At 34.8% G+C, this 13016-nt stretch overlaps 1 protein-coding gene across 4 annotated transcripts in view; it reads left to right on the forward strand.

Moving 5' to 3' along the window:
• The window catches only part of LOC121736812 (IQ motif and SEC7 domain-containing protein 1), a 232103-nt gene that overhangs the window by 39132 nt on the left and 179955 nt on the right, over positions 1-13016 (forward strand). For all 4 annotated transcript variants that reach the window (XM_042128215.1, XM_042128216.1, XM_042128222.1 and 1 more), the window contains exon 2: positions 1830-1851. The gene's annotated coding sequence lies outside the window, so the exon portion shown is untranslated. The remainder of the gene's footprint in view (positions 1-1829; positions 1852-13016) is intronic.

The raw sequence follows: 13016 nt of genomic DNA on the forward strand, positions 1-13016 counted from the left end.
ATCACATGTACTTTTAATATTTTTTTTCGTTAAAATAGGTTATTTTAAGAATATAAATTAAATAATTTTGAAATTCATTGGCTAGTTTTTTCTCAATAAATTTTTAAAGTTTCGCTCTGATGTCATCATCGGCCGCCAATTGACCTCTGCATATGTTTTAAATTTCCTTTCAATCTTATTTATAATGGCTGGTTCGTCAAATGCAAGTTCTCATTATGTGAAAGCTGATACGAGAAGCTTACCAACAGTTCGAAACGTAATGTTGGTCGAATTTATTGCTAATTTACGCCATTGAAGGTCAAACAAAGCTTAAACGTATCCGTTCAAAAATATAAGTAACTAATGGGTATTTTTCTCGTTTATATACAGAAAAACGATCACTGACCTTATTCCTCGAAATGTTTTTGTAATGAGCGAAATAAAAAAAAATGGACAATCCCCATTGCCTAGGAATCAATTTCCTCGATGGTACATTGTCTGTCAAACTATTTATTAAATTGAAGTTTAATCATTATGAAAAGTTTTAAGTGTGGCAGTAAGTGTATTTGTTAAAAACTGGAGTGTAATGTTTATTGACCCAGCCGGTGCAAGTCTGTCGCAAGCAATTAAATATTTGTAACCCTCGAATATTTCGCCGCAGTATCGATCCGCCACTAGAATTGCACTTGCATAGCCCACTGCGATGTAAAATACACTTTATTATCAATAGATAAGAGCGTATTATTGTTCTGCTATAGCTTATAGGGGTTAGGGTCACCCTAGCCCACGTGCTACGTGCATTATTGCGATTTTGCTAGACATATGCGTTTTTTGGGGATTGAGGCTTACTGCCTTTTGCCTGTCCTATGCAAGTTATTGACCAAAATCCCTATAAGCTTACTAAATCCTAAATTATGGTTCAAATTCGACTCGACGACCTCTGTGGCTCAGTTGGTGGGCTATTGGTAGCTCAAGCCGGGGGTCGCGGGTTCGAATCCCGCCGACGGAACAAAAAGTTTTCAAAGTTCCTGGGTCATGGATGTGTATAATATAATAAAAATCTCAAATATGTGTATAGTATATTAAATATATTTCCGTTGTCTGGTACCCGTAACACAAGTCCTTCAGGTAGGTACTTAGCATGGGGCCAGACTGACGTGGTGTGAAGCGTCCATAGATATTATTATTATTATCATTTATTATTATAAATTACCAAGACAGTGCACGGCCATTGTTATAAACTAGCTGTACGCCACTGTACGGAAAACGTTATTTTGCCATTTTATACGTTAAATTTGCAACATTTCCTTTGTAATCACTCAATTCTTACTGAATATTATAAACGCGAGAGTGTGTCTATTTGTCTTCACACTTAAAACACTGAACCGATTTTGATGACATTTGATATCCAGGGATACTTTGAGTTCCGGGAAAGGATACTTTTCATTTATAATTTTTTTTTTATGAAATAAGGGGGCAAACGAGCAAACGGGTCACCTGATGGAAAGCAACTTCCGTCGCCCATGGACTCTCGCAGCATCAGAAGAGCTGCAGGTGCGTTGCCGGCCTTTTAAGAGGGAATAGGGTAATAGGGGAGGGAAGGGAAGGGAATAGGGGAGGGTAGGGAAGAGAATAGGGTAGGGGATTGGGCCTCCGGTAAACTCACTCACTCGGCGAAACACAGTGCAAGCGCTTGTTTCACACCGGTTTTCTGTGAGAACGTAATATTTCTCCGGTCGAGCCGGCCCATTCGTGCCGAAGCATGGCTCTCCCACGTATAATTGTAAGCAGACAATACCTAGTATGTAATAATTGTTTTATATTATATTAAAAACATTTTTTCGTTTCAGATGATGGAGTGTTTTTGTGATGGTAAGTTTTGTTTTTGGTGATAGATGGATAAGTTTAATTCATTTTTGCGTTCCTTATCATATTATATGTAGATAATTGTTTATTAATAATTTATTACTCATTTTATCGTTTACGACGTGACAAATAAAACTACCTGAGTGACCTGAGTCATAGATTACACTAAGTATATAATATTATGTTTAGGTACTAAGATAATAATGTAGGTATAGCTGTAAGTATATGATAAGCTATTGTACCCAAGGATCAAGATCAATTTAATTATTTGCGATATCAAATTAAACTCATAGGATCAAGTGTCAAGGCATGCTAAAACCGCATCTTTAGCAAAGAATACTGTATATTCTATAGTTAAGGTGACGCCGCGTTAAAGTAAAAAACCGTGTTGGATATGTTTTAGATTGCTTGTTTTCTATGAGAGGTCGGCCCGGCCTCTCATAAAAGACAAGAAATGGAACAGCAAAAAATGGAAAGGGCGTAAGCGACAAAATGGTTTTTGTCGCGTAATTTAAAAACCATAAATATATTTCATATTTAAGCTATGGGCAAATTAAAGTGTATGCTTGAACCAATCTATGTACAAATTTTGGAAGCTTAAATCACTCTCCTCTGTTGGCAAAATTAGAATCCCTTTTTTACACAGGTATTTTTGATGGATTATTCTGTGTTATAAAAATTGACCAATCGTGTTATGCTATGGGTAATTCAAAGACAAAGCCATGATGAATACTGACAATGAACTTTCATTTCTTAGCTTTAGTCATTGCTATAGAAAAATTGATATCGCTACTCCTAAATTATTATATTAGGCATCGCCTTAATGCTTAGCTAGTTATTATTATATTTAACTTTGTAGACCTACTCGCTTCCGTAGACACATGGGAGCAAAGCGGCCACTACCATGTCTTGTTAGTTTGATTTATGTAGGGCTGTCCAAAAATACCTTTGTTCGAAATGTTGGGTTTTCTTCTACAAAGGTATTTAAAACATCTTTAGTTCTAGTGTATTCGTTCCAAATAAGTGCTATAGTCTGTTATAAGATGCTGTATGCTGAGCAGGCTTAAACTATTATTTATAATAAGGACCCGGACGGACGGACAGACGGACAGACAGACATATAGACGGACAGACAGACAGACAGACAGACAGACAGACGGATAGATAGACAGACACACTTTCGCATTTATAATATTAAGTATAGATTTTGAAGAAACCTTTTGAACAACGGCTCCATGCGGATTGCGGAGAGATTTATATTAGCTATGTAATTAGTTTTTATGTGTTTTAGACGTTAGTGATGTAGTTGTTTATATTATTGACAAATATATTATTTGAATGAATATATTGACAAAAGCTCAACATAATGTCTGTCAACCTCTTCATTATACTGCAGATAAGTAATAATTAAATATATGCAAGCCGTTAAAGTGATAGTCCGTGTTACATATTTTGTGTTGATATGAGATAATAATATTATGTAAGAATGTTTTTCAAGGGTCTAAATAATAGATAACGGCATTACGATAATTCTGATAAGATCTGATATTGCTTATCTGTGAAAGTGTAGTTTCCGTTTGCTGTCGATCAAAAATAATTTATTAGACTAGATGACGTGACTCAATCGCGCTAGAACCGTACACTTTTCCGGAATGAAAAGTATACTATGGTGGTTTGGGCTTGAAGAGGTAACAGACAGAAAGACACAAATATTGACTTTTCCAATTATAATAATATTATACTAGACTATACTGTACTCGGCGAAACATGGCGGTAGCGGTCATTGACTCTCTGTCAAAAACTTTTCATTTTCTATACAAACCGCGATTGAAAATGAAGTGGCAGATGTTCCTAATCCATTGTCAATCATGATTTATACAGAAAATGTCAAATTTTTGACGGGAGTCAATGACCGCTACCGCCATGTTTCACCGAGTACAGTATAGTCATAAGCAGTAACATCCGTAGTACATAAATACTCCATGATGTAATTTACGTTCTATAATTTCAATAGTTACGATTCGCGGTGTCTTTTGTGTATTTAGCTTTCAATGAGAATCCTACACCTTTCCCGTAGGTACTCTATTCTTTATTATCCTTTCATCATAATCTGGTATTTCAGAACCTTTTGTATGAAAAACATCAAAGAAGCCTTCGCTGTTTAATATATTAGTATTATTTACTTGATAAAGAGATGAATAGATAGCCTTTGTGATTTGTGCATAAAAGTTAATAAAATTATAGAAATACTAGACCACGCCCGCAACTCCGTTGTGCCAAAATTCGTTTATAGCGTGCTAACCGTACATTTTTCCTAAATAAAAGGTATTCTATGTCCTTTCCCGGGAAATTTCAGCTATGTGGTTCAGCGGTTTGGACGTGAAGAGGTAACAGACAGACACATTTTCACTTTTATAATATAATATTAGTGTGAATAAAGCTATATAGTAAGTTACTTAGTTTATTAGTGGCAACCCTATACATATTCTCAATTATTGTTGTTAGTAGAAATTCGGAATCGGACAGTTTATTGGGCAGATCAATCTAACGTTTTACTCGGAAATTGGGATTTCCCAGGGGTATTTGTCGATCATAAACTTATACAGTACTTACATACAATGCACATTACACGTCTATATCCTCTAGATCAGCTTTTTTTCAAAGGCCTTGGCTAAGGGCTCCTCGAGCGATACATATATTTTTTAGAATTGTTATCAGACATTTTTTTATGAAATAAGGGGCAAACGAGCAAACGGGTCACCTGATGGAAAGCAACTTCCGTCCTCCATGGACACTCGCAGCATCAGAAGAGCTGCAGGTGCGTTGCCGGCCTTTTAAGAGGGAATAGGGTAATAGGAGGGTAAGGAAGGGAAGGGAATAGGGGAGGGTAGGGAAGGGAATAAGGTAGGGGATTCTCGGCGAAACACAGCGCAAGAACGTGATTTTCTGTGAGAACGTGGTATTTCTCCGGAAGCATGGCTCTCCCACGTCTGAATACGTCTGAACACAGACATGTTCACCATGTTTAAAAAAACATTACTTTTTTGGGGGTCCTTTAAAAATGACACTTCTTAGGGTCAATTCAGACCGCAACGCGACGCTTAGATGCATTTGCATTCATACACATTTAGAAATGCATAGCTACGCGTCGCGACTCGCGTTGCGGTCTGAAAAAAAGTTTGAAAACCGCTGCTCTGGATAGAGTTAACCAATGATATTGTGTCGTTAGTCAATCAGGCACTTGCTTTAATTTTTAGTTTCTAACTTGTAGAGAACAAACGGGTACTTAAGGTCGATTTCTCAAAATATGCTTAAGGACTTCTCAAATAGAACGGCAGCTAATACAAATAAAAATTGTTTTGGAAAATAATCCAATATAAAAGATAACATTTGAATAACAGGTTTGGCACAAATTGAATTTGGAAGTCAATAAAATAAAATCGATTCAATTGAAGAGAAAAGTCAATACTGTCCCCGCTGTCTTCGCGCTGAATATTTAAAACATATGATTAAGGAGGAGAGAATTCATCCGAAATTCGATAAAACATTTATTCCGAGATAAAAAATAATCGGCCGAGTGCGAGTCGGACTCGCGCACGAAGGGTTCCTTACCGTTATAGAGCAAAAATTGTGTTTTTTGAATGGGAGCCCCCCTTAAATTTTTATTTTATTTGAATATGAATATTAATTATTAAAGTACACATATAATTTTGTGAAAATTTCAAGTGCCTACCTGTTGTGATCATTGATACCGAACAAAAAATGTTTCAAAATTATGTTTCTTGTATGGGAGCCCCCCTGAAATATTTAATTTATTTTGTTTTTAGTATTTGTTGTTATAGCGGCAACAGAAATACATAATATGTGAAAATTTCAACTCTCTAGCTATTACCGTTCTTGAGTTACAGCCTGGAGACAGACGGACAGACATCGAAGTCTCAGTAATAGGGTCCCGATTTTACCCTTTGGTACGGAACCCTAAAAACACGGGTTACACTCCGGGCGCACAGTAGATCGAAAATCGAGTTTCATAGACATAGGAACTTGAATTTCCATTCAAGTCATTTTTTTGGGCTGAAATATGTTCTCCTAGTTGTTATCCCACTTAATTTTATATTTTATTGTAATATTATAATTAAATATTAAAGTACACATATAACTTAGGATTGTGTAAAAAATTCAAGAACCTATCTGTTGCCATTATTGATATCTAAGAGCAAAAAGCCCAAAAAATCACGTTTGTTGTAAGGGAGCCTCCCTTAAATATTAATTATAATATTACAATAAAATATAAAATTAAGTGGGACTCTCGTATAAAAAACACAATTTATGGCCTAATTTTGCTCTATAATGGTACGGAACCCTTCGTGCGCGAGTCCGACTCGCACTTGGTCAATTATGTGATCCTATGGTATTATAATATTATGAAAGAGACCTCATTTTTAACCACAACATAAACTTGCAACAAATACAAAATAGAATAAATATTTTTAATTTTGACGAGTTTTTGAAAAAAAAAAAACGCAAACGATGCCGTTATACAAAATATGCCAAAATGTGAGTAATAATTAATACTATAATAGTGTGTCAAGATATAACGGCCAACCATGCGATTCCAGAGATATGCTCATTTTTCCTGTCGGCTCCATACAAAAATTTCTTAAAAAAATTATAACTCCCTTATTATTACACGTAGGTGAGTCTTTTTACATTTTATTATTTAATAACAACTAGGAGAACATATTTCAGCCCAAAAAAATGACATCTGGAAATTCAAGTTCCTATGTCTATGAAACTCGATTTTCGATCCACTGTGCGGCGTGCTTGTTTCGTGCGTAATTTTTTGATATCGAGCAAAAATGATGGTTTTTGTAATCTTAATTTTATTTTGTTGTAGTATCTATTTATTGTTACAGCGGCAATAGAAAATGGATATACATCAATTGTAAAAATTTAAGCATTCTAACTATCGTGGTTCTATAGGCATCTCTGAGATACATGACATGTTATTAATTATCATTCATAAGGTTTTACTATTAAATTAAATTTGTATCATCTCTCTGAGAGCGGTAGGTAGATTAACCTATTTTCTAAGCTAAAACAAAGTCTCTGAAATTAGATCAAAATCGTTCCACCCGTTTGGACGCTACGATGCCACAGACACACACACAGACAGACAGACACGTCAAACTTATAAATAACACCCCTCTTTTTTATCGGGGGTTAATAAAATTTCCTAAGAATCGGGAGAGTGATTTTTGTAATAAGTATTTTTCTAGTAAATTGCTTCTTCGCTGTAGCGACGTTTTTGTGTCATTTCCCCAGAGTCTTTGCCTCGAATATAAAGTCAATATTAGTTTTAGCATAATAGCGCTAACAAATAACGTAAATAATTCTGTTACGAACTTTTCTATAAATTTTAGATTGGAAAGTAGATTTCTTAAAGCTGTGAAGCCAAGTAAACTTTGCAACTAGATGAATTTTAATATTTTAAAACGTTTATGCTAAAATATTCAAAAGAACGATAGTTCGTCTTTGCGCTAAAACAGCACCAATTATGATGTTTGGTACAGAAATACTTATAGTCATAGGTAAAGAATACGACAAGGAAAGACTTCGTCCTTGGGATATTTTTCACCCCGGAAAAATGTATGATTCTCGGTGATAAACGAAATTTTGGCGCTCCAAAGTTGCGGGCAACGTCTAGTAGGTAATATATTTTCTGTATGGTAATACATATCATAAATTACGTTCGTTAATCACTAAACGACGTACATAAAAGAAGGATGTTATATTACCATAAAATATAATAATTATGTGCCCACGCGGTGCCTTTTTAGTAAATTATTTTTACGTCAAACTTAAATTAGCTATGCAGGATGCCATATTTGACCATAACTGGTGTTTTTCAATGTTATAAAATCAAATTTGTCTTATTTTGAAGTTCAAGGTTTATAATATTTCACCTTGACTGCTTTAATTTTTAGTAACTTTCATATTTTGCAAAAAAACGATGCTTGCAACTTATTGTTTTTGCACTCAAAGAATTAACTTATACGTTTTCAGTCTTCTTTCAAAATAAAGTCGAGATTACGTACCTATAACGCATTACGTAAATATAGCTGAAGATTACCAGTGTAGAAGTGTAAAGAAGCCATATAATAAAGCTGTTAGAGCAAACAAAAGATGTGGTAGCATTAGCGAAATTGATGATGTGTAAGGGTGATATAACACTCACAACAATAGGATGCTATGATAATTTAGACTTCTTATTATATTATGCCCAAGGCATAGGTACTATAATATACATAGACTATAGAACGAGAATTCACATACATTAGACCACTTAAATAAATTGAGTCTAGTTAATGTCATAAAATGCATTTAAACAACTAATAAGTAACTAGATTCTAGTTATAAGACTCTAGGTATATTTTTGTTGCTCTAGTTACTAAAGCAACAAAATTATTCCATTTTATTTATCATCATCTATCAGGTCCTTGCGTAGCTTCGTGTAAAGAGGTTACAGTATGTTTTTATTGATGAACAAAATTGGTATTTGTCTTGACTTTGCTTTTATGGCAACCAACCAAGACCAGTTTTGCCTATCAATATTTGCTTTCAACAGAACTTTATTGCTCCTTAAGATTATTAATTGTACGACGATAACTGCTAATTAAATTTGTAAATTGAAATAATTCGTCACTAATGTCACGAGTATGTCGTCATTTCGATTATTCAAATCCTTTTAATGCGCTAGGGGTCTTTTCGGGCCCCATATTTGACAAATTGCTGTTCGCCAGACAGGGGGATTTGAATGGGAGCTATGTTTGTATATACGAGGGGCGTGGTGGTTCAATGTCAGGAATCGATATCCTATAAAGTTTTATTCGATTAGAAAAAGTCGATTCCGCCCGAACATTTTCGATATCTTTGTTTCCAAAGGGTTAAACTACAATGCAAAATGTCAAATCTTTGGTTAAAGTTAAAAATGGACGCCATCAAGACGTTATATTTAACCATAACCATAGAGCTCGACAAGGTTTTAAATGCACGTGTGCGAAAAAAGGAACTAACACTGTCATCATACAAAAACGCCATTTTTAACAGTTCTCCTTTACCAGCAGCGCCCCCGCCCACGTTCATTTATAACCTTGTTGGACCAGCTGTCATCTGTCAATTTCTCCGGTCAAAGTTAAGGTTAAAGTTAAAGGACGCCATATTTAACTATAACCATAACTTTAACCACGCCTCTGGTGCACCCCACACTAAGCAGCTATGAATTTTCCTTTAAGCTGTGTACATGTTGTGTTGAGTTGTTGAATTTTGTCTTGAGTCTAACGATAATGCGACCACATGTAGAGCATAATTCGCGGGCAAAAAAACCATTTTGATTCTTATTTTACGTAGATTTAGGTATTCAACTTACAGACTTTCATGTCCATAAAAGTGGACATGAAAGTCTGTAAATAAAATTATGAGTGCTACAAAATCCACTCATAAAACATTATACATTTTAACTCCCCTAAATCATTAAAATCGACCCAGCCCCAAAAAACCACCCTAATTGAAATCGCCAGGCGTTTAATAGCAGTCTCCCTTCTGTACAAGAAGATAATCTAATTATTATCCTATTGTGGTACAATTTTAAAGTTTCATGCGGATTATGTCTATTTTCTGCAATCGCTCAATAGTCAGTACCCAAATCAACAAACGTCCAAATGTTGTACTAGATGGACTTTGAGTAGTGTGGCGGAACGAGACACAATCCTGAATCGCGCTTTTGAAGTTTCCCGTGTAAGTAATTAATTATAATATTATATTCCTCTGCTATCAACTCGGCCTTGGCCTGAGCAAACATAACATCTCCCTCGTATCTTTGGGGCTTGCAGTCGTTACTCATTAGCAAACATACTGAATATTTACTTTCTCGAATGCTGGTGGCAGAAGCTGATCATGTTTAACCTCGTTAGTAAGCTACAAGCATTAATCTGCTTGTCCACGAACCTTTTGCTCGTTTCATAAAATCTAAATAATGGATATAATACACACCCTCTAGCAAACACCCTTTTCCTTTAACCCCCAAAGAAACACGTAGTTATTAAAGTCACTTTTTCCTTTTAACTTAAGGTCCACTTTTCAATAAAGCTAGTTTTAATAAAAAAATCTGAACAAAGGAAAATGAACTGTAAGGGTTACTGTTAGAATTGATATTACTGTTTCAGGGGGTGTTTAAAAGTTAATGGAAAATAACTCTGTGCAGCCCCACGTTGGGCGCCACTCGCCAGTTATGAGGTGTCGTGGGAGAATTTACGACTCTCGAATGTTTGTTAACACTCGCTGATAACAAGTATAGTGTTTGCACTGCATTATTAATATGCGAATTTAAATCAGCGCTTAAATTATGACTTTTTCAATGGACATTGATTTGAGAATTTTAGGTTACGACTTTCGACTAATAAAATAGTAAATTTTGTCAAGACTGTTTTTATTTTATATACGAACAATGACTAATTTAGTCCAATATAGGCATCAGCTTTAATGATTCAGTATGTCCAATGAAACATGAGATAAACACTTCGTTTCATTAAAATGTATAAGAGAACACGGAAACAGGTAAATGAAACCGCAACATGGGAACAACGCAACGTCCTGCTTTCAGGGATCTCGTTAATATTGTTCTATTACATACATTTGCATGCTATTTCCAGTTGTCGGAATAATGATAGAGTCCTTTTACGTCATTTTACCCTGGACAATGTTGGTCTAATTATTTTTTAGGGTTCCGTACCCAAAGGGTAAAAACGGGACCCTATTACTAAGACTTCGATGTCTGTCCGTCTGTCTGTCTCCAGGCTGTATCTCAAGAACCACTATAGCTAGAGTTCTGAAATTTTCACAGATTGTGTATATCTGTTGCCCCTATAACAACAAATACTAAAAACAAAATAAATTAAATATTTAAAAGCTCCCTTACAACAAACGTGATTTTATTGCTATTTCTTTTTTTTCTTGCTCGATGTCAATAATGATCAAAGGTAGGTACTTGAAATGTTCACAAAATACTCAGTTGTACTTATAATTTAATGAATAATAATAAAATTAAATTAAACTTAATAATTAAGGGGGCTCCCATACAAAAAACACAATTTTTGGGCTATATTTGCTCAATAACGGTACGGAACCCTACGTCGATCGATTCGCACTTGGCCGATTTTTGTATAGGTTTCTATGTGCATATTAGGGCGTTGAACTACGCAGGTAAAAAATAATAATATATTGTTGTTCTAATGTATCATGGTTTAAGTAGCGCACTTACTATCAATGTACTACAGCGGAATTTTCAGTGCATCTCCTGTACCACCAAGATTAACACCAAATTTTAAAAATCCCTTTACATGATCTCTGGGGTGCTCAAGGGACATGCTGAAGTTGTCCCTGAAGTCGCAACGTTTCCCTTCCGATTAAGTTAATTGAAAGGAAAATAGGAGGAGGAGGATATTCAAAGAAAAAAGTCAACTCTCCAAAAAAAAGTACTTACCAACCGTTTTTTAAGTATTACAATACGTAAATTCAACTAAATTGTTCACATTTCAGTTACATCCAATGATATTCTACTTATACAGATCTGTTACGTTCATACTATTTTCCGGCTTAAATCTCTTCCGACAACATTGTCAAATTTGATAGATAAGTGAAACAAAAGATACGAAATGCCTCTGTATCTTCTATGTAAATACATAAAAGAGACAGACTAAATAAAAGACGACCCAATTGGGTCGTATTTGAAACTTCACAACGCGCGCGGTAGTAACATATCTGCTTTGAGTTTTTTATTATTATATCATTGGTTACATCCATATATTTTTGTAGCGTACGACGTATTTTCAAGGTTGCTAGAGGTTACCTTGTTTGTCTTTCACAGTCCTTAATTACGTTAAAATAGTGCTTCTTTTACGATCAACAAGTGAATGGTACCATAAAACTTGTTTTCATTATTGTGATAATATTACGGGTTGCGACTTGCGAGTTACGACGAAATAATGGGTATAAGGTTATCAAAAGGTTTTATTTTTTTCTTTTCTCAAATTTGTATATTTTTTTCTTTTTTTTCTCTCTTTTCAAAGTTAAGACAAAAACACCTTCTCTGTGAATTAATTTGCTAGTTCTTGACTTCTTGTCGCTATTATTATTTGTTTTTTTTTTCTGTAAATAATTTTGTGTTTAGTTTAGTAGCTTTGTGAAGCCACTCATTGGCCTCTGCAGAAAATCAGTGCAGCGGGCTTGCTTGCTGCGTTTGCTGAGCTGGAGCCAATTTTTGATGTCACACAGCATTGTAGTACATGGTTAATTTTATAATATTATAGTCGAACTGTATACTTATATTATGATGTATTGTGTGATGCTAAAAATATATCCATTCTTATTCTTATTCTCATTTATTTGTTTATTTAAACGCCTCTCTCGTCTAGTGGCTTGAAGCTTGACTCTGGACTTGGAGATCGTGGGTTCGACAATTGTGGTTTCCATGTTTGGTTAGAATTTAGGCTATCAGACATTGGAAGGCTGATCATCAACCTGATTGTTTGACAAGAAAAATGCTAAAAGGCATGTAAAAAGTCGGTCTTGCGCTTTTTTTTCTTGCTATTTTTTTTTCTTGCTATTTCTAAGAGAAATGTTGTGTTGAAGGACAAACCTACTGGCTGCTGTCAATTAAATAATTTTGTCTTTGTCAAAATGGCAAATTAAATTCGTTATATAGGTTTATTTTAAAAGAAAACCATACTAATAATTTAAAAATAATTTGTTTCCCGTGAATACTAAGACTTTCTCACATAAAATCAAAAGTTAACAGTTACTATTCATTTTCTCAGTACTCAGTAGGTAGGTAGTTGATGCTCGTTAACTCCGATTTGATTGTCTATTAATTCGTCGCCGTAAGCAGCGTATATTCAGAATTATTTTGTCCCGAGTTTATACTAAATATAACTAGTCCTTATATCGTTAGTATTAAAGTCCTTTGTGTCACATCTCTGAATGGAATGAAAGTTTCCAGAACTTTCATTCCATTCAGATATATATATACTATAAACTGAACTGAACCACATTGTCCCCGGTCTTTTGTGTTCTTACGTCCAGTAACTATTAATATTACAGCGCCTTTATTAGGT

Source organism: Aricia agestis, chromosome 19, assembly GCF_905147365.1.
Source record: "Aricia agestis chromosome 19, ilAriAges1.1, whole genome shotgun sequence".
Classification (NCBI taxonomy): Eukaryota; Metazoa; Arthropoda; class Insecta; order Lepidoptera; family Lycaenidae; genus Aricia; species Aricia agestis.